Raw genomic sequence first — 21,786 nt, 5'->3', positions numbered from 1 at the left:
CCCACAGACACACCAAGCTGGGGAGCTAGTCACACACCCAATTATTTTCACAAGTAAGAAAATGGCTTTTAAAAAACTTTTAAAAAGAATATAAAATGTCAGTAATTGCCTTGTCTCTCTTGCCTGTTCGTTGAATGGAAGCAACAGTGTCTTTGTCCATCTGGTGTTGGTATAACAAAACACCTGAGCTTGGGAAACATACAAAGTGAAGACCGTTTGGCTCCGAATTCTGCTGGCGAGAGAGTCCATAGAGATGACGCCAGTGCTCTACAAAATGACACAGAAGAAGAAATGAAACCAGTCACGTGTCTTGTATCCTGGGTTTATAACAACTCACTCTTCCAAGAGTGAACTTACTCCTTCAAGATCAACATCGATGTCCTATATACTACGTTGCCCTAGGCCCTACCTTCTAGAAGATTCTGCTCAGCACTGACCAAGACTGAGTTGAGCATCCTAACAGATGCTTTCCAAAGAACAAAATCTTAAACCACATGTGATGGTGCACACCTGTAATCCCGGAGTTTAAGAAGCTGAGGTCGGGAGAGTGTGAGTTTAAGGACAGCCTGGGTAACAGTGAGCCCCTACCTCAGACAAAGAAACCAAAATCAACACACTCATTACAAGCGAAGAGAGAGGACTTGGGAGATGGCCCAGTGGGTAGAGCACATGCACAGAAAGCTTGGGGACCCGAGTTCGAATTTAACCCATGGAAAGCTGGATGCAGTGGCAGGGGTCAGTAACCCCAGCACTCCTACAGTGAGATGGGGGAGGGGCAGGCAGGTCTCTGGAAGCTACCAGGTCAGCTAGCCTGGTGTACATGACGACAAACAATAAGATACCCCATCTCAAACAAGATGCCTCCGCACTCAAACTATGGCACAATGCACCTGCATTGACACACATTAACATACACACACATGCATACCATACACCATACACACTCAGATTAAGAAAATAAAGAGCAAAACATTGCCCAAATGATCTGCAGGAGGCTGGAGACCACAGCTTATCAGCTACTGTATACTGAGCACCCAGTGGGTCTAGCACATATTAGGAGCTCAATAAACATTTATCGACTGAACCAGGGAATTAGCAGATGTTGTGATGAGTTCATAAAGGACAATGTACCTCATAGCATTTAATCAGACCCGAGGTCGAGGCTCTCCATTCCCCATTCCAGTTCCACCCAGCAGACCCCTCCTATCCAGACGGTCTGCACCCTGATCCTGACATCTGTATCTACTGTGACAAGTGTCTCATTCAGGGGAGTAAAAACCTGAAGCTAGAAGTTCACCCCAGGACAGGGAAGGAGAGGCAAGAGCTGTCCTCAGCCCAACTCCTCAGGTTTCACAGACTGCAGAAGTCGCTGCCACAGCTCATCAGCCAGCTCACCCTTCACTTCCCGCTCCTGGCTGCTGAGGCAAGGGACAGCAGGCCCCAGAGTCATCAGCTGACAACATTCCCATCAGTCAAGGATGCTGAATACCAGACAGTGGCCATTCTCATCTATATCTCGTGCCTGCCAGGATCTTCAATGTCCTGCTCTCCTTTGGCCAGCCTCTCTGGTCCTTCTGGGCATTTTGTAACTGCAATGGACTCCTCAATCTGGGCTAGAGAGTTGGGTTTTTTGTTGCTGTTGTTGTTTAAGTTGTGTGTGGTATGTATGTGTGTGTAACACACGTGTGTGCAGGTGTGCATGCCTATGCATGCTTGTGTGAAGGCTAGAGGTCAGTAACAGTGTCTTCCACTATTACTTTTCACTTTATTTTACTTTTCAACTTCTTTGTTGTTGTTGTTGTTGTTTTAATTTTATGTATATGAGTATTTGCCTGCATGTACATCTGTGTACCACATGTGTGCCTGGAGCATTCCCTCAGAGGTCAGAAGAGGACGTTGGATACTCTGGACCTGGAGTTACAGAAGGTTGTAATCTACCAGGTGGGTTCTGGGAGCTGAACCTGAGACCCTGCAAGAGCAGCAGATGTTCCTAGCCACTGAGACCTCTCCAGCTCTTCCACCTTAATTTTTGAGATAATATCTCTAACTGGACCTGGAGCTCACTGGGCTATGATGGTAGACCAGAAAGCTCCAAGGATTCTCCGGCCTCTGTTTCTCAGTACTGGAATTACAGACACGTGCTGCCATACCCAGGGTTTACATGGATGCTAGGGATCCATTTTCAGGTCTTCAGGCTTTACATGGTTGCTAGGGTTTTATGTGGATGCTGGGGGTCCAAATTCAGGTCCTCAGGCTTTACATAGATGCTAGGGTTTTATGTGGATGCTGGGGGTCCAAATTCAGGTCCTCAGGCTTTACATGGATGCTGGGGGTCCAAATTCAGGTCCTCAGGCTTGCATGACAAGCACTTTACCCACTGAGCATCTCTTCAGCCCCTAGGGAGTGATTTCAGTGTGCCCAGAGCCCAGCCAAGTATAAGAAGGCAAGAGTCATATCTGCACTGGTCTCTCATTCCTGTGCTGGGAACTGTGCCTCATTCAAAGCCAGTGCTGAATAAACATTTGCTGGATGAAGAAAATGAACCCATCAGCAGTATTATGATAGCTGATGAATGATAGTTATTACAAATAATCATTACCAATAAGTGATTATTCATGATATTTAAAGGAAACAGTAATTTCCATAGCTTTTTAGGATTAACAAACACAGTGTCCTGCTTCATCCATTTCTTAGTCTCTCATACAGTTTATTCCTTCAGCTCTACTTTTGGTCTATAGGAGAGACAAGAATTAGATAACTCAAGCAGATCTCTGAGTTCAAAACCAGCCTGGTCTACCAAGTGAGTTCCATGACAGCCAAGGCTGCACAGAGAAACCCTGTCTCGAAAAACAAAACAAAAACAAAAAACAAAAAAAAGAAAAAGAAAAAGAAAAGAAAAAAAGGAAGGAAGGAAGGAAGGAAGGAAGGAAGGACGAACTAGATAACCTCAGAACTACAGAATGAGGCTGCATGGTTCTGGGAGCATCAGCTATGGAGGTCTGTGGTCAAGGCCAGCAGGGGAGCCACAGCTGTACCAAGTTTAAAAGGAAGTGGGCTGCTAACCCTGAGCCAGCGTCGGGGGAAAGCACACTGCAGGCACAGGAAAAGGTAGAAGCCGAGGAGCAGTGAGGTGTAGGAAAGATGAGGAGAGAGCAGACAGGATGGGACCCGATAGGGTCTGTAGCAGACCCCTGACGTGGCCACAGCAGCAGCACAAGGACCAGCAGAATCCAATGTACTTGGTGTCACTGACCTGGCCTCAGAGATGTCATCTCCTCTGAGACACTGTTCAGTCCCTTCTCTGTCACCCCCAGGAGGCTTCCCCTAATTATGCAGAACTAGGGCCTTGCACACACCCAGAAAGCACTGTGCTGCTGCTGGGCTATGCCCCCCACTTTCATATCAGGCCTATTTAATGGTCCATTTGCTGAGAGATCCACTACGGCAGAGCTGTGGCTATGTGTCCTGTGTCCTGCTGCCTCAGGCAGTGCCTGGATCAAGACAGAGTGCACTGGGCAGGTGTTCAGAGTTCTGTCCACTGGGGAAGTCTGGGCTGCACACAGAAATGGGAACAAAGGATTGCCGGCTTTGATGGGGGAGGGAGGAGTCAGAAAGTTGGAAAATGGAGAGATCAAAGGATGCCATGAACTTGGTGCCACATGAAGGAGGGAAGGATTGAAGGGGCCATTCTTGGAAGGAAGGGAGGATGCTGTTTTCAAGGAGGGCACGTTTACCAAATGCTGGGGAAGAATTTCAACAGGTCCACAAGGGTGCAGAGAAGAGCAGGCATGTCTCCATCCACCGCGCACGCTTTATATGCCAAGCATTGTTCTAAGTGCTTTGCCAAGTATGAAGCCATCCAGTTTTCCACACTAATCTACAAAGCACTTGATCATTACCATGTATATTTTGAAGATGGGGAGCTCAGAGGTTAATGCACACACCCCTTTGCCCTGTTCCTGGCAAGTGCAGCTGTAAGGGACAGAGCAGGAACAAGGCTTTGAACCCTAGCAGTGTCCATCCACAGTCCAGGTTCTCACTCCAGCCAGCCTTTGCTCTGCTGCTGGTACTAAATATGTATACGGGAGGGTGGGGGGAGCGGATGCTAGACAAGAGTTGCAAGAGTTCTCATGAAGTTGCTTGGCCCAGCCTTGACCTCCTGACCTTCTGAAGCGTAGGCAGGCACTGAGCTTTCAGCCCTCCTCCCAAGTAACTGGGATGACAGTCCTGTGCCACTACTCCCCATTTGGGCACCTTTTTAGAGGCCCTCCTAAGAGGGAGGGGCACCCACACCCCCACCCCCCGCCGTGGACACATGATGGATCTCCAAAGCACAGGCAGCCGACAAACTGCCGAACCAAGATCTGCAGTTATGGCCACTCTGCTGCCTGTGTCTTCCAGATGCTCAAAGCTGAGCTGTAGGTTCAGGTCACCTCTAACTGTCACCCCAGTACAGCCTAGCAGATGGTCTTGTTCCATGGACATTTCTGACTCAGCAGCTGGCTCTCGGGGCCCCGGCTCTGATCCTGTGCTCTACCATGATGAAGACTGGGACACCTCCTCGACCTGGCCCAGGAAAGGAACAACTCAGAGCATCAGCAATTCTGGGGGGAAATATTAGGTACAGCTAAAATCTATTTCTGTGTCCTTGGTGGGAAGGACAGAGACAGATGATCTAAGGGATGTTCAAGGACTCAGCAAGTCAGCAACATGAGTACCTGAGCGGGCTGATTCAAGACATCCAGATGGGCAGTACATGCAGCTTCAAGCTGACCCTGTGTCCTTTTACCCACAGGTGCTCTTCCTGGTTCTGCCCCATCCTGCTCTCTTGCTGCATCTCTCTGGGCTTCATTTGCAAAAAAAAAAAAGAGCTGACAGGTTCAGGAAGTACCTGAAGACGAACAATGGGGAAACCTTTACTTGTCTTTGTTGTTGTTGTTGTTGTTGTTGTTGTTGTTGTTGTTTGCTTGTTTGTTTGTTTGCTTTGAGACAGGTCTCATTATGTTTCTCAAGCTAGGCTCAAGGGATCTCCCATCTCGGCCTCTTGAGTGCTGGGACCATAGACAGGCTGCTTCCTCCCACATTATGGGACAAATGGCATGTCAACTCACTCTCCTTGACTGAGTGCTGCAGATAGCTTTCAAGCTCACTGTGCGGTCACTTAGGACATCTGCCAGAGGCTTCAGCCCCTCAGTCCTCATTTCTGAAAGTAATAAGTCACTATGACCTCACTGTGCCTCAGTTTCTCCATGTGTGAGGCCTGAAGCTTCTTGTGCTTCTAGCACACAAACGTTGGACTAAGGAAGCCATATCAAAGAAGATAACAGAAAAGGCCCATCTGTGGGCTAAGAAGTAGCTTGGTGAGGGGCAGGAGCAGGGGCAGGGGCAGGGTGGAAGGGTGGAGGCAGGGAGATCCCTAGTCTCAATCCAAGTTCAAATTCCAGATCTGCCTCTTTTCATCTATGTGATGTTGGACAAATTACCATCTCAAAGCCTTGTGAAAACTATGCGACCCAATCTTCAAAATAGCCCTTTGAGGTAAGCAACATCTGTAGTCACAACTTATAATCAAGAAATGGAGCAGGAAAAAAATTTAAATAAAAAATGAGTGGGAATGTCCCTAAGTTGGCAGAGTGCTTGTTCAGCTTGCGTGGCACTCTGGGTTTTCTGTCCAGTACCATATAAACCAGGGGTGGTGGTGATGCCCGTGATCCCCACACTTGGGAAATGGAAGCAGGAGGATCAGAAGTTCAAGGCTTTTCTCAGCTGCATAGTTAGCTCAAGGCCAGCCTCGGCTAGGGAGAAGGAGGAGGAAGGAGAGGGGAAGAGAATCTTTCCTGTGATGCTCTTCTGTAGCTCCAGGGCTCTGAGAGCTGTTTTTGGAAATATGGATCACATCTGCTACAGGATGGATCCTGTTTCATGGTGGTGGAAGTCATCTGGCCTGCACTGAAACTAGCTCCTCCTGGATTCTCTTGATCAGATGGGATAACCACTTGAAGGTAATTCTGAGACTCAGTATTGGAGGAGAATGAGCAGTGGGTGGCAATGGCCAGAGTGCAGCATCCTGTCCTTAGCAGAGAGCAGCATCTAAGCCCTCTGGTTGGACATTCTTCTTGAAGCCCTGATTTGACCATCCTGCGGGCCTCTTGGAGCAGGCTTCCTCATCCTTGAAGAGAATCACAACTGCCCTGCCAGTTCTTCTATTTGTAGATTAAATATCCCCACTTGCCTTGTGTTGTCTTAGGTCAGCATACCACTCCCTCTGTTCCCAGCATATTCTTCTAATGGACCTGTCATGAGCCCTGACTCAGGGTCTTTTACCCGGTGCTCTGCGGGAACACAGCACTCCAGTGTCCCGTCACGGGCCAGCATTCTTGTCTGGGATCTCCCTTCGCCACTGCTCTACCTTGCCGTTCCCCAACTCGCCAGGCTTTTCCCAGAAACAGAACCTTTCCCACCAAAGCGTATTCTTGTGGTGGCAGTAGAGACTTCCAGATTCACCAGGATTCTGCTCCCAAGCCAGGTAATTAGCTAAGAGGTTGGCACTCAAGTGACCTGCTCTACCTAATTCATCTCACAGAAATTTTGAACCCCAGTGCCTCTCTGGTGATGAAAACTAGAGGATATAAACGCAGCATCAGCTGGGCATAGGCACATGCCTGCAAGCCCAGAACTTGGAAGACTAAGGCAAGAGGCGCCTTGAGTTTGAGGCCAACTGGGGCTACATAGTGAGACCAACGTCTGAAACCAAACAAACAGGACGCTGGAGAAACAGCTCAACAGTTAAGAATGTTTGCTGTTCTTGTAGAGACCAGAGTTCAGTTCCCAGCACCCACATCCAGCGGCTCAAAAACAGCTGTAACTCCAGCTCCAAGAGATCTGATGCCCCTTTTTGGCCTCTGCAGGCACCTGTACCCACTTACAAGTGTGTGAACGCACACACACACACACACACATACACACACACACACACACACACACAATTTTTTTAAAATTAGTGTAAAATAAAATTAATCTTTAAAACAAACATAAATGAATAAAAATCTATGTTCAATTATATGGATCAAGATAGAATAACAAATGCTTGAAAATTAACCCATCTGGAAATGTTAGAGGCTTAAGTCACGGAAAAATGCAGTTCTGAGAATTGCCACTGGGAAATTCTCCTGGAAAGTCCTTCTCTGAGCTCTGAGTGGTGACTCGGGGGACCCAAGATCTCACTATTCTGAGGCCTTGTCATCTGAAATCTTTCATTTCCAGCTGCAAGGCAGAGGCTGAAAGTGGGTAGCCATGGAGAAGGCCCGCCAACACTGATGGCCTCTTTTTTTAAATGGATGCTGGCTGTTTTTTCTCCCACGTCCATCAATCAGGTGTCAATCCACAGTTTCTCTGAACTGAGGGGAGGCTGAGGGATGCCGTCTTCCTACATCCTGGGGCAGATAAGAAAGAACAAAAATTAGTGAAAACTATCAAGCTAGTGATTAGAAGCTTGCTGTAGATGCGGGCGGTGGGGGCATTGTATATATTTGGGGTTTCTGTTTGCTTGGTTACTTGCTTGCTTTAATGCATAGATAACTAGGCTATACAAAGGGAGGGGTAGCCATAGAGAGAAGCCCGAGATTGGAAGAAAGGTATTGTTTAGACTGTTCACGAGGAATACCTGCCTTCCCCAGGGCATCTTTCCAATGCATCCTTGTGCTGAGCCTATTTTGAATTAATTACATTAGGTCTGTCTAATACAGTGCCTTAATGTCATAATGCTACTAATCAACACAGACTAAATAACTATATTCTCCATTGTCACATTAATTGCTACAAACCCAAATCTCCCTGCTAAATATATGCCCCTTCAAATGTGGAAATTCTAACTCCTAAACTGGTGGTAATAGGAGACAATGCTTTTCTGAGATAAGGTCAAGATCATCGTGGAACTCTGGTGCTGGGATTAGTGATCATAAAGGAGACCCGAGAGAGGCCTCCTTCCCCCTCCTACCAAGAAAGACAGTCACCAGGAAGTTGCCCCATCAGACATGGAAGCAACTAGTACCTTGAACAGCCCAGCTCCCAGGAATGTGAGAAATAAATTTCGATTGTATGTGTAAGTTACCCAGCCTGCGGTATTTTGTATAGCAGCCCGAAAGGACCATGATTAACACACCTCTCTGATCTTTCTTGTCCAGATCAGCTAGCTAGATAGCAAGCATTTTTTAGGCTGGGTAGACTTTGTCCCCCGTGTGACTGTTCTTGACTGTTCTTGACACAGCGCAAAAGAAGCGATGGAGGGTACAGAGACAAACGAACATGGTTGTGTTCCAGTAAAACTTCATTGTTATAGTAACAGGCAGAAGGGGCTGGGCATGCTTAGCGTATGCAGGGTCTGGGTTTAAACCTCAGCACCAAAGCAAAGCAAAATAAAACCAGCGAACAAAATCAGGCAGAGGCTAGATCTGGAACACAAGCTGTAGATTGCCCCCATCGGTCTAGTTGGTCTGTATGGATCTGAGTTTGGATCTTCATTTCTCAGTAATTAAATATACTCCTACTGGCTTCAGCCCATCTTTCAAGTCAGCAACATTTTTTATTGTTTTGTTTTGTTTTGTTTGTTTGTTTGTTTACGTGTATTAGTATTTTGCCTACATGTGTATCTATATCCCCTATGCCTGCATCGTGCCCAGAGAGGTCAGAAGAGGGCATTGATCCTCTGGAACTGGAGTTCCAGATGTTTGTGAGCCATAATGTGTGTGGTGGGAATCAAACCCAGGTCCTCTGCAAGAGCAACAAGTGCTCTAGACAGCTGAACCATCTCTCCAATCCTCAAGGAGTCCTTTACTACAGTACAGAACAGACTAAGACACCTGAGCTGCTTGCTGTTTTAATTTGAGGTGTGTGGGGGGGGGTGTAGGTGTGGTGTGGTGTGTGTATGTGTGGTGTGTGATGTGGTGTGTGATGTGGTATATGTGATGTGTGTGTGGTGTGTGATGTGGTGTGTGTGTGTGTGTGTGTATGTGGTGTGTGGTATGGTGTGTATATGTGTGTGTGGTATGTGATGTGGTGTGTGTGTGTGGTGTGTGGTATGGTGTATATATGTGTGTGTGGTGTGTGATGTGGTATATGTGATGTGTGTGTGTGATGTGTGATATGGTGTATGCGTGTGTGTGTGTGTGTGTGCGCGCGTGTGTGTTGTGATGTGGTATGTGTGTGATATGATGTGATAAGTGTGTCATGTGGGGTGGGTATGTGTGCTGTTTCTCAGAGGATTGGTTCCAAGGCTAGAGAGACTTTCTGCCAGCCATAAGCAAACTGGTGCATGGCTGCTCTGTGACTCACATCTCTTAAGCCAGGATAGTGTTTCCTTGTGAATAACCATTGTGTGTGTGTTTTTCAGATGTCACTCCTGAACTTAGTTTGTGTGTGAGGAGGGGTATCTGTGACAACAAAAATGTGTTATTTTTTCATATTATTTCTCCCATATGAACTAGCTACCCAATTCTGACACTACATACCTGGCATTGCGTTAGAATTCAGAAATTAGAGAATTTATTCCTATACAGCTACCCCTACTTCTAATTATAATGCCAGCCAAAGGTGGGTCCCCAGATGACCTGCAGTTCTATCTGGTTGACCACAACATAAGGCATTCTAATGACATTCTTCTCAGAATGATCACCCATGAGAAGAGAGTGCAGGAAAGTACATGGTGATAGCTTTAAGATTGAGGGCAAAAGTCAGAACACTCAAACAAAGATGTATAAAGCGACATGTTTCTTCACCAGCAGGGAACGGCCTTGGGTTTCATGGTTCAAGAGTTTACAGCTCAACTTCTCATGCCTCTCTCCTCCCTGGAGGTCAGACAGTGAGGCTCAATGTCCCCACCCTTTAATTATGTGTTGGTTTTTCTGGCAACCAACTCCCATCTTGAAGATGTCTTAGAGTTTCACCACGTTATCGTGAACTCCGGCGTATTTAGAAAGGGGTTTGTTATCACTCAGGCAATACCACGGTTTGGGAACAAGAATGCAGAGTCAAGGGGCAAGCAGCTATTTGTGCTGCATTAGGCCCAACTGTGAGGCTTTCCAAGCAGCTAGGACATTACAGGTTAGAAGCCTAAGGCCACATTTCATATTACTTGTGGCCTAGGTTGGAAGTCCAGATTGGGTGTGGGTCTCAACAAGCCAGGTAGAGACATTTGCCCCCAAAAAACAAACAAAAAACTGGTGGTAAATAGGAAAAGAATCCATTCGGTATGTTCCGATCCATCCTAAGAGACTTGCAACAGAGAAAATCCCTGCTGCCTAGGGTGGATAGTTTCAACTCTGGCCACAGATGTTTGTTGATCAGATTTGTTCCTGGAGTCCAAGATGACCTGCTTGAGAGAATGATTCTAAGAAAGGCTAAGTCAGAGAGACAAGACGGAGCTGAGGAAGAGTTGTGAAACCTTGCAGCTCTTCAGAGTGAAGTTTCACACAGTGTGACTCAAAAACAAACAAACCAAAAACCGAGCAGGTGGCTGGAGAGATGGCTCAGCAGTGAAGAGCACTTGCTGCTCTTACAGAGGACGGGAGTTCGGTTCCCAGCATCCCCTGTAACGTCGCAGGCTCTGACAGCTTTGATCTCCTCAGGCACCTGCACTCCCACATACACATAATTAAAAATGAAAACAAAACCAAAGAAGGGAGAGAGGGAGAGAGAGAAAATGAAGAAGTGACAGGAGGAGAAGAAAAGAAGAGAAAGAAAGCCAAGGCAGAGTTCGCTCAACAATGAGGCCTTTCTTTAGGGTTCGCATAATGACTGGAGACCTCCACGTGTTACACTGGTGATCTGGAACAGCCTGTTGTAAAATCTGGTAATTATGATGTCAGCCTTGACGTAGGAGGACTACCAGTTTGTTTAATATTTTTTTTTTTTTTTTGTGACAAGTTCTCACTATAGAAACCAGGCTGGCCTTGAACTCACAGACATCTGCCTGCTTCTGCCTCTCTTGAGTGCTGGGATTAAATGTTGGGATTAAAGGCGTATAACACCATGACCAGCTGGGACTACCAGTTTTAAATGAATATTCCTTAAATGACTGCCAGGTCTCAGTGCAGAATTACGCAGGTATTAGACCCAAAATTGAAGTTATCAAACAGATGTAAAGCAAAGACAGAGATACCAGGCCAACATTTGCTCTTTGATATTAGATATCATTAGGCCCAAGTGAAGTGTCGGTGTTTCCAACAGGCAACCTCTAAGTGCCTGGCACAGTCAACCCACCAGCAAGGGCCAACTCTCTCTCCTTTTCTGAGCACCCATTTCCTTGTTTCCAGATAATAGCCTGTACTGGCTGGTTTTGTGTGTCAACTTGACACAAGCTAGAGTCATCAGAGGAAGGAGCCTCAGTTGAGGAAATGTCTCCATGAGATCCAGCTGTATGGCATTTTCTCAATTAGTGACCCCATGCGGGAGGGGATGGTGGGTGGTGCCATTGCTGGGCTGTTGTCCTGGGTTCTATAGAAAAACAGGCTGAGCAAGCCAGTAATCAGCAACCCTCCTCCCCCCCCCACCCCCCCACCCCCGCCTCTGCATCAGCTCCTGCCTCCAGGTTCCAGCCCTGCTTGAATTCCTGTCCTGACTTCCTCCAAATGATGGATTATGATCTGAGGTGTAAGCCAAATAAACCCTTTCCTCCCCAATAGCAGTAGAGACCCTAACTAAGACACAGCCTTAAGCAGGCCTACCCTCCCACATGCCTCTTTGGGACTGTGCAGGACCTACCTGCATTATCGGGTCCCTGGGCTTTTCCCCACTGCCGATGACCTGTGTACCATCTGCCTGGAATGGCCACTTCCTGTTACTGCAATCAAATGACCTGTAGCCTACCTCCCCAAGAGATCAAATTAGGAAGATGAGAGTTCCAAGGAAGGAATCAGCTTTGTTTTGTTTTTGCATTGGTGTTTTGCCGCATGTGTGTGTGAGAGGGTCAGATCTTGGAGTTACAGTCAGTTATTAGCTGCCATATGGGTGCTGGGAATCGAACCCTGGTCCTCTGAAAGAGCAGCCGGTGCTCTTAACCTCTGAGCCATCTCTCCAGCCCCAGAAGGAATCAGTTTATTCAAAGCTGTCCCTGAAGAAGACAAGGGACCAGCTCCTCAAAGCTCCGCCTTTATGAGGAGGCGGGGCTCGGGGGTGAGAGGGCTTTTATGGGGAGGGAAGGGAAAAGTGGGCAGGGCAGCTGCATGCTGAGTGGGCTCTTCTCCAGGGACGACTCTCTCCTTTTTCTCTTGCTATATCATGCCATGGACTTGAACCCACTGTTGCTAGGTACTAAGGAAGCATGTCAGATGGTCTGAGTTCTGTGATTCTAAGAAATATCTGTCAGTTCCTCCAGCCATGTAGATGGGTCTTCTTGTCAGCTAAAGCATCCGGAGGAAGTGGACTGGCAAAGGGCAATAAGAACAATCTCAGGGGAGCCCGCTGCTCCCCCTTCCTCTTCCTGTCAAAGTCCAGGGTGGCACACTCTACATTTACTTCTATTTTAAAATTTTTCTTTTCATTTATGTGTATGTGTGCTACCCTGTTAGAGGGTGCACCCCAGACCATGCACCTCCCACTGACCGTGACTGTCATTGTGGGGTGTCCTATGGAACCATCTACCATGCCCTTTGTGATCTCCACCTTCAGATGCAGAAACTCAGATGCAGGTGCCCATGGAGGCCGGAAGAGGGCATCGGATCCTCTGCAGCTGGAGTTACAGGGGGTTGTGAACTTCTCAACTTAGATTCTAGAAACTGAAGTCTGATCTCAGGCGGTGGTGGCCCACGCCTTCAATCCCCCAGCACTTGGGAGGCAGAGGCAGGTGGATCTCTGTGAGTTCGAGGCCAGCCTGGTCTACGCAGTGAGTTCAGGACAGCCAGGGATACACAGAAAGAAACCCTGTCCCGAGAGAGAGAGAGAGGAGAGAGAGAGAGAGAGAGAGAGAGAGAGAGAGAGAGAGAGAGAGAGAGAGCAGGAACTTTTAACCACTGAGTCATCCATGCCTCCAGCCCTTTGTTTCTGTGTCTTAGTTGGAAGAAATAGCTTCATGCTTCAGAGAACCAACAGCCTTATCAACTCTTTGCTACTCACTGGCTGCAGCCTTTGTTATACTTCATCACATGCTATCCACCCCTCTCCCCTGAGGCCATGTTCCTGGTCAAACGCACATTCATTCCTCCAAGCCCTGCTCAAAAGCTCCTTCCTCTGAGCAAGCACTCCTCTCCCATCCAGAGCTCTGTGAGAAGCACAAGGCGCTGAGTAGTTAAGAGAGCTGCTTGTTTACAGGGCCGTTTCCCTGGCGACGCCCGCATCCAATTGTTTATCTTTACCCCATGATAGGGTAGCTGGCCTATGAGCAGTAAATATTTGAATCCTGGTCTACAGGAGACAGAGATCAGCCTGATTAGACAAAGACAAGGACAGGACAAAGGAAGACTGGAGGGGAGGCAGGCGGTGCCTGGATAGTCACCCTTGTCAGAAAAAGCGATTTCTTACCCTTTGTTTGGGCCTGCCTGCTTGGCCTCTCTATGGCCAGGCCATGCCCCTGCCCCCCCAGCACACACACATAATTCTACTCACAGACAAAACTCAAAATGTTAGCAGGTCCCATTATGACTTGGATCTTAAGGCAGGGGTCTTGGGAATTTGTGTCTTTGTGGCTCCATTTCTCCATAAACAGTATTCATTCATTAAAACAGCATTCATTCATTCATTCATTGTGTGTGCATGTTATGCAGCAGGGGGAGGGACACCCAGACCACAGCACAGCACCATGTGTAAGTCATATCTCTTCTTCCACCCTTATGTGGGTGTGGGGAATCAAACTCCTCCATCAGCCTCTCAACGAACTTTACCTGCTAAGCCACCATGCTAGCTCCTACAAAAATATTTTAAGGTTTTATTATTTTCATTGTTGTATAGGCAAACACTCCAAATGTTATTCATTCTTATATGTTCATTATTGTCATAAGCCATTCTCCTTTGTGCTCACTTGTGCATGTGTGGCATACACATGTGTGTGCAGGTATAGCACAAGCCTGCCCAGATGCATTGCCTGTGTGTGTATTCATGGAGGCCAGAGGCCACTTTGGGTGTGTTACTCTGTTGCTTGACCCCTTTTGTTTTAGGTTTTGTTTTTGAGACAAGGTCTCTTGCTGAACCTGAACCTTGCTGCGTCTGTGTTGTGGAATATTTAACTAGGCAAAGATGTGTTATATTTATTTGTGTTGCAGACTATGACTTTAACTATGTGAAGATGTGTTACATTTGTTTCTGCTGCCATTGTTAACGATGTAAAGATATGTTACATTTGTTTTTGCTGCTTTTGTTTGATTATGTAAAGATGTGTTGCTGTTTTACCTTGCCTGCCTAAGGCACCTGATTGGTCTAATAAAGAGCTGAATGGCCAATAGCTGGGCAGGAGAGGGATAGGTGGGGCTGGTGGGCAGAGAGAATAAGTAGAAGAAGAGAGACAAGAAGAAGGGGAAGAAGAAGGGAAGAGAGAATGGAGGAGAAAGAGAGGGGCATGCCTGGGGCCAGAAGTCAGGCAGCCGCCAGCTACCCGTGGAGACAGCAGGAAAGTAAGATACACAGGAAGGAAGGAAGGAAGGAAGGAAGGAAGGAAGGAAGGAAGGAAGGAAGGAAGGAAGAAAAGAAAGGCAAAAAATCCTAAGACAAAATGTAGATAAAGAGAAACAGATTAAGAGAAGACCCAGCATTCATAATTAATAAGTCTCCATGTCATAATTTGGGAGCTGGTTGGTGGTCCCAAAAGAAAAAGCCTGGTACACTTCTGTTAGACTGGCTGGATAGTAGGCCCCCCAAGATCCACCCATCTCTGCTCACCAGGGCTGGGGTTATAGACAGGTGCTGCCACACCCAGCCTTTATGTGGGTCCTGGAGATTGAGTGCAGATCCTCGTGCCTGCACAGCAAACCCTTTACCTATGAGACAGCGCTCAAACCCTGGTTTTAGGTTTGGTTTGGTTTGGTTTTTTGAGAAAGAGACTCAAATTGCTCAGGCTAGCCTTGAACTCCTGATAGTCTGGCCCCCACCATCCCGATTGTTAACATTACAGGCTTGGGCCACCGCACTGGGTTAATTAGTGCTGATGACTGCATCCAGGCCTTCATGTATGGTAGGCAAGCACTCTGCCAACTGAGCTACACCTCAAGCCATTTGGGTGGGGGGCTTAAATTCCCTATGCAACCCAGGCTGGTTGGTCTCAAACCCCTGTCTTGGCTTCTGAGTGCTAGGATGGCAGGTGTGCACTACCACACCTAGCTTTCCTTCTAATAGTCGTGTGTGCAAGCACATGTGTGTGCTTGCATGTGAAGGCCAGAGGCTGACATCAGGTATCTTCCTCAATCACCATTCATCATACGTTTTTGAAGAAAAGAACTCTCTGAATTCACTAGACTGGATGACCAGTAAGCCCCAGAGATCGCCTTGTCTCCGCCTCCCCAGGGCTGGGACTCCAGGCACACTCTGCTGTACCTGGCTTTTTTTTTTTTTTTTTTGAGACAGGCTCTTTCTATGTAGTCCTGGATATGATGGGCTTTACGTGCGTTCTGTGTAAGGGAGGCTGGTCCCTTTGAAGTTGGTACAGGACACAGCCAGACACTAAGTTCTTACCACAAAGGAGATTTATTACCCTGGAGGGGCAAGTGGCAGGTGTGGGGGGTGCTGCAAAGAAAACAAAGCAAGAAAGGGTGTTTCTGCAGGAGTGGGTTTTTAAGGAGGAAAAGGGGGAGTCTGTGCTCGGGTGAGCTGGTAAGTCCTGATTGGAAGCTAAATAATGAATTTTGATTGTTGGAACTTGATGTTTTGTCTCAGGAATTAGTCAGTGGCCAAATAAGGGAATGGACCTTGGAGGCTAGCTTTAGGAATGTAATCTAATGGCTTTTAGCAAGACAGAGGGAATGGGGGAGAAGGCCAAGGCCTGCCAGAGCCATGTGTGCCGTGTTCGGGCCTGCTGGAGCCCTTCTTTCCCACCTTTTGATTATTGGGTCGTTAGGTATTGAGCAAGTGGGCATCATTCTCCCTGCCTGCTTCCTACTGACACTGGGGCTTCCTTGTTAGGGACCCAAGGAATCTGGAATGTAGATCAAGGTCAGGAAGAACAGGCTATGCCATTCAATGTCCAGGTTCTGTGGGACCATCATCTGAGGCTAGGGGAATGTAGTCTGTGAGGCTGGACCAGGATGTAGATTCCAAGGAAACAGCTGGGGCTGGTGAGTCGTTGGAGCAGTCTATAGTTGATTTGGAATCTACTAGAACAGATAGAGACAGAGGTAAAGTTAAGGAGCTTAGGGGAAGTTTTTTTATCTTCGATGTACATTTGAAGCTTTTAGGCTTATGGGAAGAGGAGTCCTAAGACCAGGGAAGGAGGGAGAGATCCCAGGGAATGGGGGAGAGGTCGCACCCTCAGGAATAGGCAGGTGGGGAAATAGGCTGTCGGCTGACAACGGTACTTATCTGGAGTCTGTTTCAGAGTTCTTGAGAGGAGCCAGGAGCATTTAGGTTGACTATTTATTTAGGTTAATTGGGGAACAGCTGATGTCTGAAAGCAGGGTCTGGTTGTGTTGAGGAGAATACAATTTGAGAGACTCCTGTTGCATCAGAATAGGCTTTCCTGGGATGTCCAGGTGGGTTCTGAAATCGAGATATCTTAGGAACACAGATGATTGGGGAGGCTCTTGGCAAACAGTGAGAGGGACGGTCTGTAACAGATTTGGGGGGTTGGTGTGGAGAGGTTGAGAGAACTTGGCTTTGGTTCTCAAATGAGAGCTTGGATGATCAAGGGGGACAAGTGGTCAGTGGCGGGGGTGGGATATTGGCAACTGAGGTATGGCCAGTGAGAGGGACTGAAGCTAACGGGGTGGGCCCCCGCGTTGAAAGGAGTCATTAAAAGAGGGATTAGTGAAGTTAAGAAGAGAGTTTGTTGGATGACCTCGACCCAAGTAAGGGTTTAGCCATGAAAGTGTGTGTGTGTGTGTGTGTGTGTGTGTGTGTGTGTGTGTGTGTGTAGATGGCTTGGGTTTAATTCTGTCTTGTAATTGGGAATGAGGGAGTCACTCCGTGTTTGATGCCTGAGGACACCTGGACAGTTAATTAATTTTGGGGAGACAATTGGTAGTAGATGTTTGGCAATCACTTGGGCAGGGAATAAGAGACAAAGACAGGAGATGGAGAACAAGGGAGAAGGGGATGGGAACAAGGGAGAGGGGACAGGGATATTTGTTCCAGAGGGACAAAGGACTGCCTCTGGATAGAGAGAAGACCGACGTGACCCATAGGAAAATGGCAGTTTATAAAGGGAAAAGGGAAAGCCCATGTTAGGACGAGTTGGTTTGTTTTGATTGGGCATATTAATTAGGTGAGCCAAAGGGGGCTCTGATTGCTGGACTTCAACAGCTGGACCTTGGTGGTCAGCCTCATGGGGGAAGTGACCAAATAAGGGCATGGACCTTGGGGGCTAGCTTTAGGAATGCGACCTAACGGTTTTTAGCAAGGGACTGGGAAGGAGAGTGGGTACCATGTTTGCCAAGTTTGGGCCTGCTGGAGCCCTTCATTCTGGAGATAGGGTTTCAGTTCCTTGTGCTGACACTTCACTAAGTGGCCATCTCTCCAGCCCGTTCCGAGCAATTTTAAAAGAAATTATAATTTAAAATTTAAAAATATTTTTGTAGATCTGCCTATGTTCATCAAAAAAAAAATTAACAGGGTGGAGATAACATGTCTCATGTTTATACAGAGGCTGAAAAACCCCGTGATCTGCATTTGGCAAGCTGGTGACCCTGGAGAGTCATTTTCTAAGTTCCAATCAGAGACAAAATTCAAAAGCAGAAGATAAATGTCGCAGGGGAGCCTCCTCATACCTTACCCCTCCTTTCTCTTTTACTTTACTTTCTTTCTTTCTTTTTTTTTCTTTTTTCAGACTGCTAACAGATTTGATAAGACCTACCCACAATTCACTTTGTCAGTGTCCTGGTTCAGATATAATCTCATTCAGAAACACTCTCAAAGATACTCTGAATGATGTCCTCATTGACTCATCACAGAGCTCTGGACTGTCTGTTCTGAGCCTGTTGGAGAAGTTCTCCCCGGTGTGTGGGAGTAAAATGGGTATAAGGTCCTTTCTGTGGAGTTACCTCTGTATAAATGGGACCCACGGAAGACATGACTGAGACACGATGATCCTCTGGTTCTGCAGTTTGGATGCTGAATGTTCTCCAACAGCTCATGTGGTCAAGGCTGGGTCCCCAGGATGACACTGTAGAGAAGCGTTGGTGCCTGTCTTTGGGACACAAGAGAAGGGACACCCCCCTTTCTTTCTTTTGTCTTTCCTTCAGAATGAGAATCTACTGTGAAACCACACACCCAGGCCCTTTTCTTCTTTTTTGCTTCTTGGCAGAAACAATTCCGCATTCTTACCAGGCTGCATTGACTCAAAGGGGCTCAAAGCCTTGGGAGCCAATAGATCATGGGCTACACTTCCAAACGAAATGAAAACAAAAGGCAAAAAACTTGTATTCTCTCTCCATTTGTTCTATATGTGTGTGTATGTATGTGTATGTGTGTGTATACATATACATATATAATGTGTTATGCTTGTGTGTGTGTGTGTGTGTGTGTGTGCACGTGAGCGTGCGAGCACACGGACATTGAGAAGTCAGAGAACGTTTCCATGGGCTTCTCTTCTTCCATGTGGATTCCAGGAATCAAACTCACATCTTCAGACTTGATGTGGAGTATCCTTACCTACCGAACCATCCCATCCATTTGGTTTTTTGGAGACAAGTTCTTAGTCTGTAGCTCTGGCTGATCTGAAACTCATTATGTAGCCCACAGTCATGGCAATCCTTTCTCACACTCCCTAGTGCCAGGATTACTGGCACGTGCTACCACACCCAGATGAAACTTTTCTTGGTAATAAGTTGACTATCTGTAGTATTCGTTATACTAATGGAAAGCTAAGGAAACACGTGGGGTCACAGAGCAGGAACCTGAGTTTAGAAGTTCATTTTAATCTGTAGTGGGGAGAAATGGGAAAGAAAGTGGGGAGCCTCGGAGGACTGACTTAGTCTGCCCCATGTCACAAATTCTTTGTCCCTTGCTGAGGATCTTACCAAATGTATCTAGAGATGAAATTTACCTGGGAGGGATTTGAAAGGATAGTGCTTTCTCTAAGACAGAACAACACAAACTTGGCTCTAGGTCTTTCAGAATGACCCACAGCAATAAGTATAATGGAACATTCCTTTTCAATGGAGTTTTTTTTTTTTTTAATTTAAAATTGCTCATCCTAGCCAGAGAGATGGTTCAGTATGTAAAAGCCTTTTCTGCACAAGCCTGATGTCCGGAATCTGACCCCTGAAACCCATGCCAAAAGCTGGATGTGGGCTGGAGAGGTGGCTCAGAGGTTAAGAGCACTGGCTGCTCTTCCAGAGGACCTGGGTTGGGTTCCCAGCACCCACCCTGCAGCTAAAACCCGTATGTAACTCCCGTCCTAGGGAGGAGATCTGATGGCTTCTTCAGGCTTCTGCAGACACTGCACACACATGGCGCACATACATACATGTAGGCAAAACACCATACGTATAAAAAAAAAAAATTTTAAGGGCCAGATGTTGTAACTTGCCTCTGTAATCCCAGCACTCCTGTGGTGAGATGGGAGGTGGAGACAGAAGAATTGTGTCCTATGGGCCAGCTAACCTGTAGTACACATTACAGCCCCATACACAAGAAAGCCCTTGCGATGACAAGGTGGAAGGTGAGAACAGGTCTGAACACACACATAGACTCACTAAAATAAAAGATATAACATTGCCCACCTTGAGGTGGGACTCACCTGTAGTGTCCACAACTCAGAGACTGACACGAGAGAATCACTTGTGTCCAAGAGTTTGGTGCTGGGCCAGGCAAGATAGTGGAGACTTTGTCTCTTAAAAAAACATTTTGAAAAGTAATTATTAATTGAAATGTTTCTCTAAGTTTTGCAGTCTACTCCAGATTATATTCCGATTTATTTTCCTCAAATGGAAGTTGATGTTTTCTTTTCATCCTCGTGGCTTCAGTATTCTTGCAATAATGGCCTCTAGCTGGGAAAATGGATTAGGAACAAGGCAAGCTCCGAGGTTCTTTGTGAGGGGCTAATGGCACCGCAACCGTTAGGAACGATGTCTGCTGGCTTCCTCCGGTTCCACCGCCTCCTGCCCATCAGCCAGGCAGATGGGTAGGAAAGGAACGCATTTGCTCAGTGTGCCAGACTAAAAGGAAAGAGAACCAGGGCAGTACCAGGGAAAACCATGGTGCTTCCCCTGACCTAGCACCGTCCCATCTTGGGGCAGAATTTCAAAGCCACATTTTAGTGTTGTACCCACCTGAGTATTGGAATCACACACTGTGAGCCCAAGACACCTTCTTCTCCAAATCAAGGAGGTTTGATCTTTGAGAAAATACCCAGTTACTCGGCTTCCAACAAGCCTCACCTCCTGTGGCTTATTTTTAGTTCTTGGGGTACGTGCTGATCAGCAACAGAATAAAGAAAATGCAGATGCTTCCCACAATTACTCAGCTAATAAGTTACAGCTGAAAGGCTGCCAGGACAGTGTGTTCTGATGATGGTTGCTAGGGAGGGTGCCCCACCCACAAGCAGCAGGAGAGATCGGTTGGACCTGGGTCACTTAGACACTCTGTGCAGGTGTATCCTGAGAGATACTGTGAGTCAGAATAAAACAAGGCAAAGACTGACTCCTAGGTTCAGGAGAGGAGAATGCATGCACATGGTGTGTGTGTGTGTGTGTGTGTGTGTGTGTGTGTGTGTGTGTGTGTGTGTTACTGCTATGAATAAAGAGTGGGGAGCCCAGTTATGGAGTCTTGCTGTTGTTTTGTTTTGAGACATGAGCTCCCTATGTAACCAAGGCTGACCTCAGACTCACAATCCTCCTGCCTCATCCTCCCCAGCACTAGGATTACCAGTGTATGTTAATATGTCAGGTTTCTGATTGTAACATTGGATGATTTTTTTGATGTTGTTGGCTGGTTGGTTGGTTTGAGACAGGGTCTCACACTGCCACCCCAGCTGTCCTGGAGCTCACTCTGTAGATCAAGCTGGCCTCAGATTCACAGAGGTCTACCTGCCTCCAACTCCCAAGTTAGTTGGAGGTTTTGAACCACATAGGGGAGACTCTGGTCCTGCGTGCCTCTGTTTCTAGGAGACTGATGGGAACCCAGGGCTTTGTTTTGTGTACTTCTGCCAAGAATCTCTCTTTTTAGTTGGAAGTCTTGACTTTTTCCCTTTGCTTGAGGCTGTTTGAATTGGATTTCAATCACTTGCAAATGAAAGAGGCCCGAAGAAGCTAGGGAGGATTCTAGTCAAAGAGCCTGTGCTGGAAGTCAGGGGCCCTAGGCGGGGGTCCTTCTTCTCAATAACCTAGGTTTGGTTCTAGGCTTCTGGATTTGGTAAGTTGTATCTTCTCTCTGGGCTCAGTTTCCCATTTGTAGACAGAGTTTTAAATTTCACCAATCAAAATAAATTATCATAATTTATTATGAATAGCCACAGCACCAACAATTCTCACCCCTAATTTATAAAAGAAAGGGTATCTGTTCTTGGTTGTTCGATTTGTTTGACACAAGTATCACAACATTGCCCAGGCTGGTCTTGAACCCTTGAAGCTTTGATCTTGCCTCAGCCTCCTGCGTAGCTGAAATTATAGGCACATGTCACTGCACCAGGCAGAGGGAGGCTATTTTAACACCAGA

At 46.9% G+C, this 21,786-nt stretch overlaps 1 long non-coding RNA gene across 2 annotated transcripts; it reads right to left on the bottom strand.

The window, feature by feature from the left end:
- Positions 1–15,983: 15,983 nt before the first annotated feature.
- LOC131924470 (uncharacterized) lies at positions 15,984–20,595 on the bottom strand. Of its 2 annotated transcripts, none has more exons than XR_009382916.1 (4): positions 20,403–20,595; positions 19,871–19,963; positions 18,171–18,316; positions 15,984–16,286 (listed from the first exon to the last, which is right to left on the bottom strand). It is a non-coding gene; the product is annotated as an uncharacterized LOC131924470 (long non-coding RNA). The 2 variants fall into 2 exon arrangements; XR_009382915.1 differs by having other exon boundaries at positions 15,984–16,289; positions 20,403–20,594.
- Positions 20,596–21,786: the final 1,191 nt, after the last annotated feature.

Source organism: Peromyscus eremicus, chromosome 14 (genome assembly GCF_949786415.1).
Source record: "Peromyscus eremicus chromosome 14, PerEre_H2_v1, whole genome shotgun sequence".
In the NCBI taxonomy this organism is placed as follows: Eukaryota; Metazoa; Chordata; class Mammalia; order Rodentia; family Cricetidae; genus Peromyscus; species Peromyscus eremicus.
Note: the sequence above shows the minus strand (reverse complement) of the source record. Positions and strands in the feature narration are given on the sequence as shown.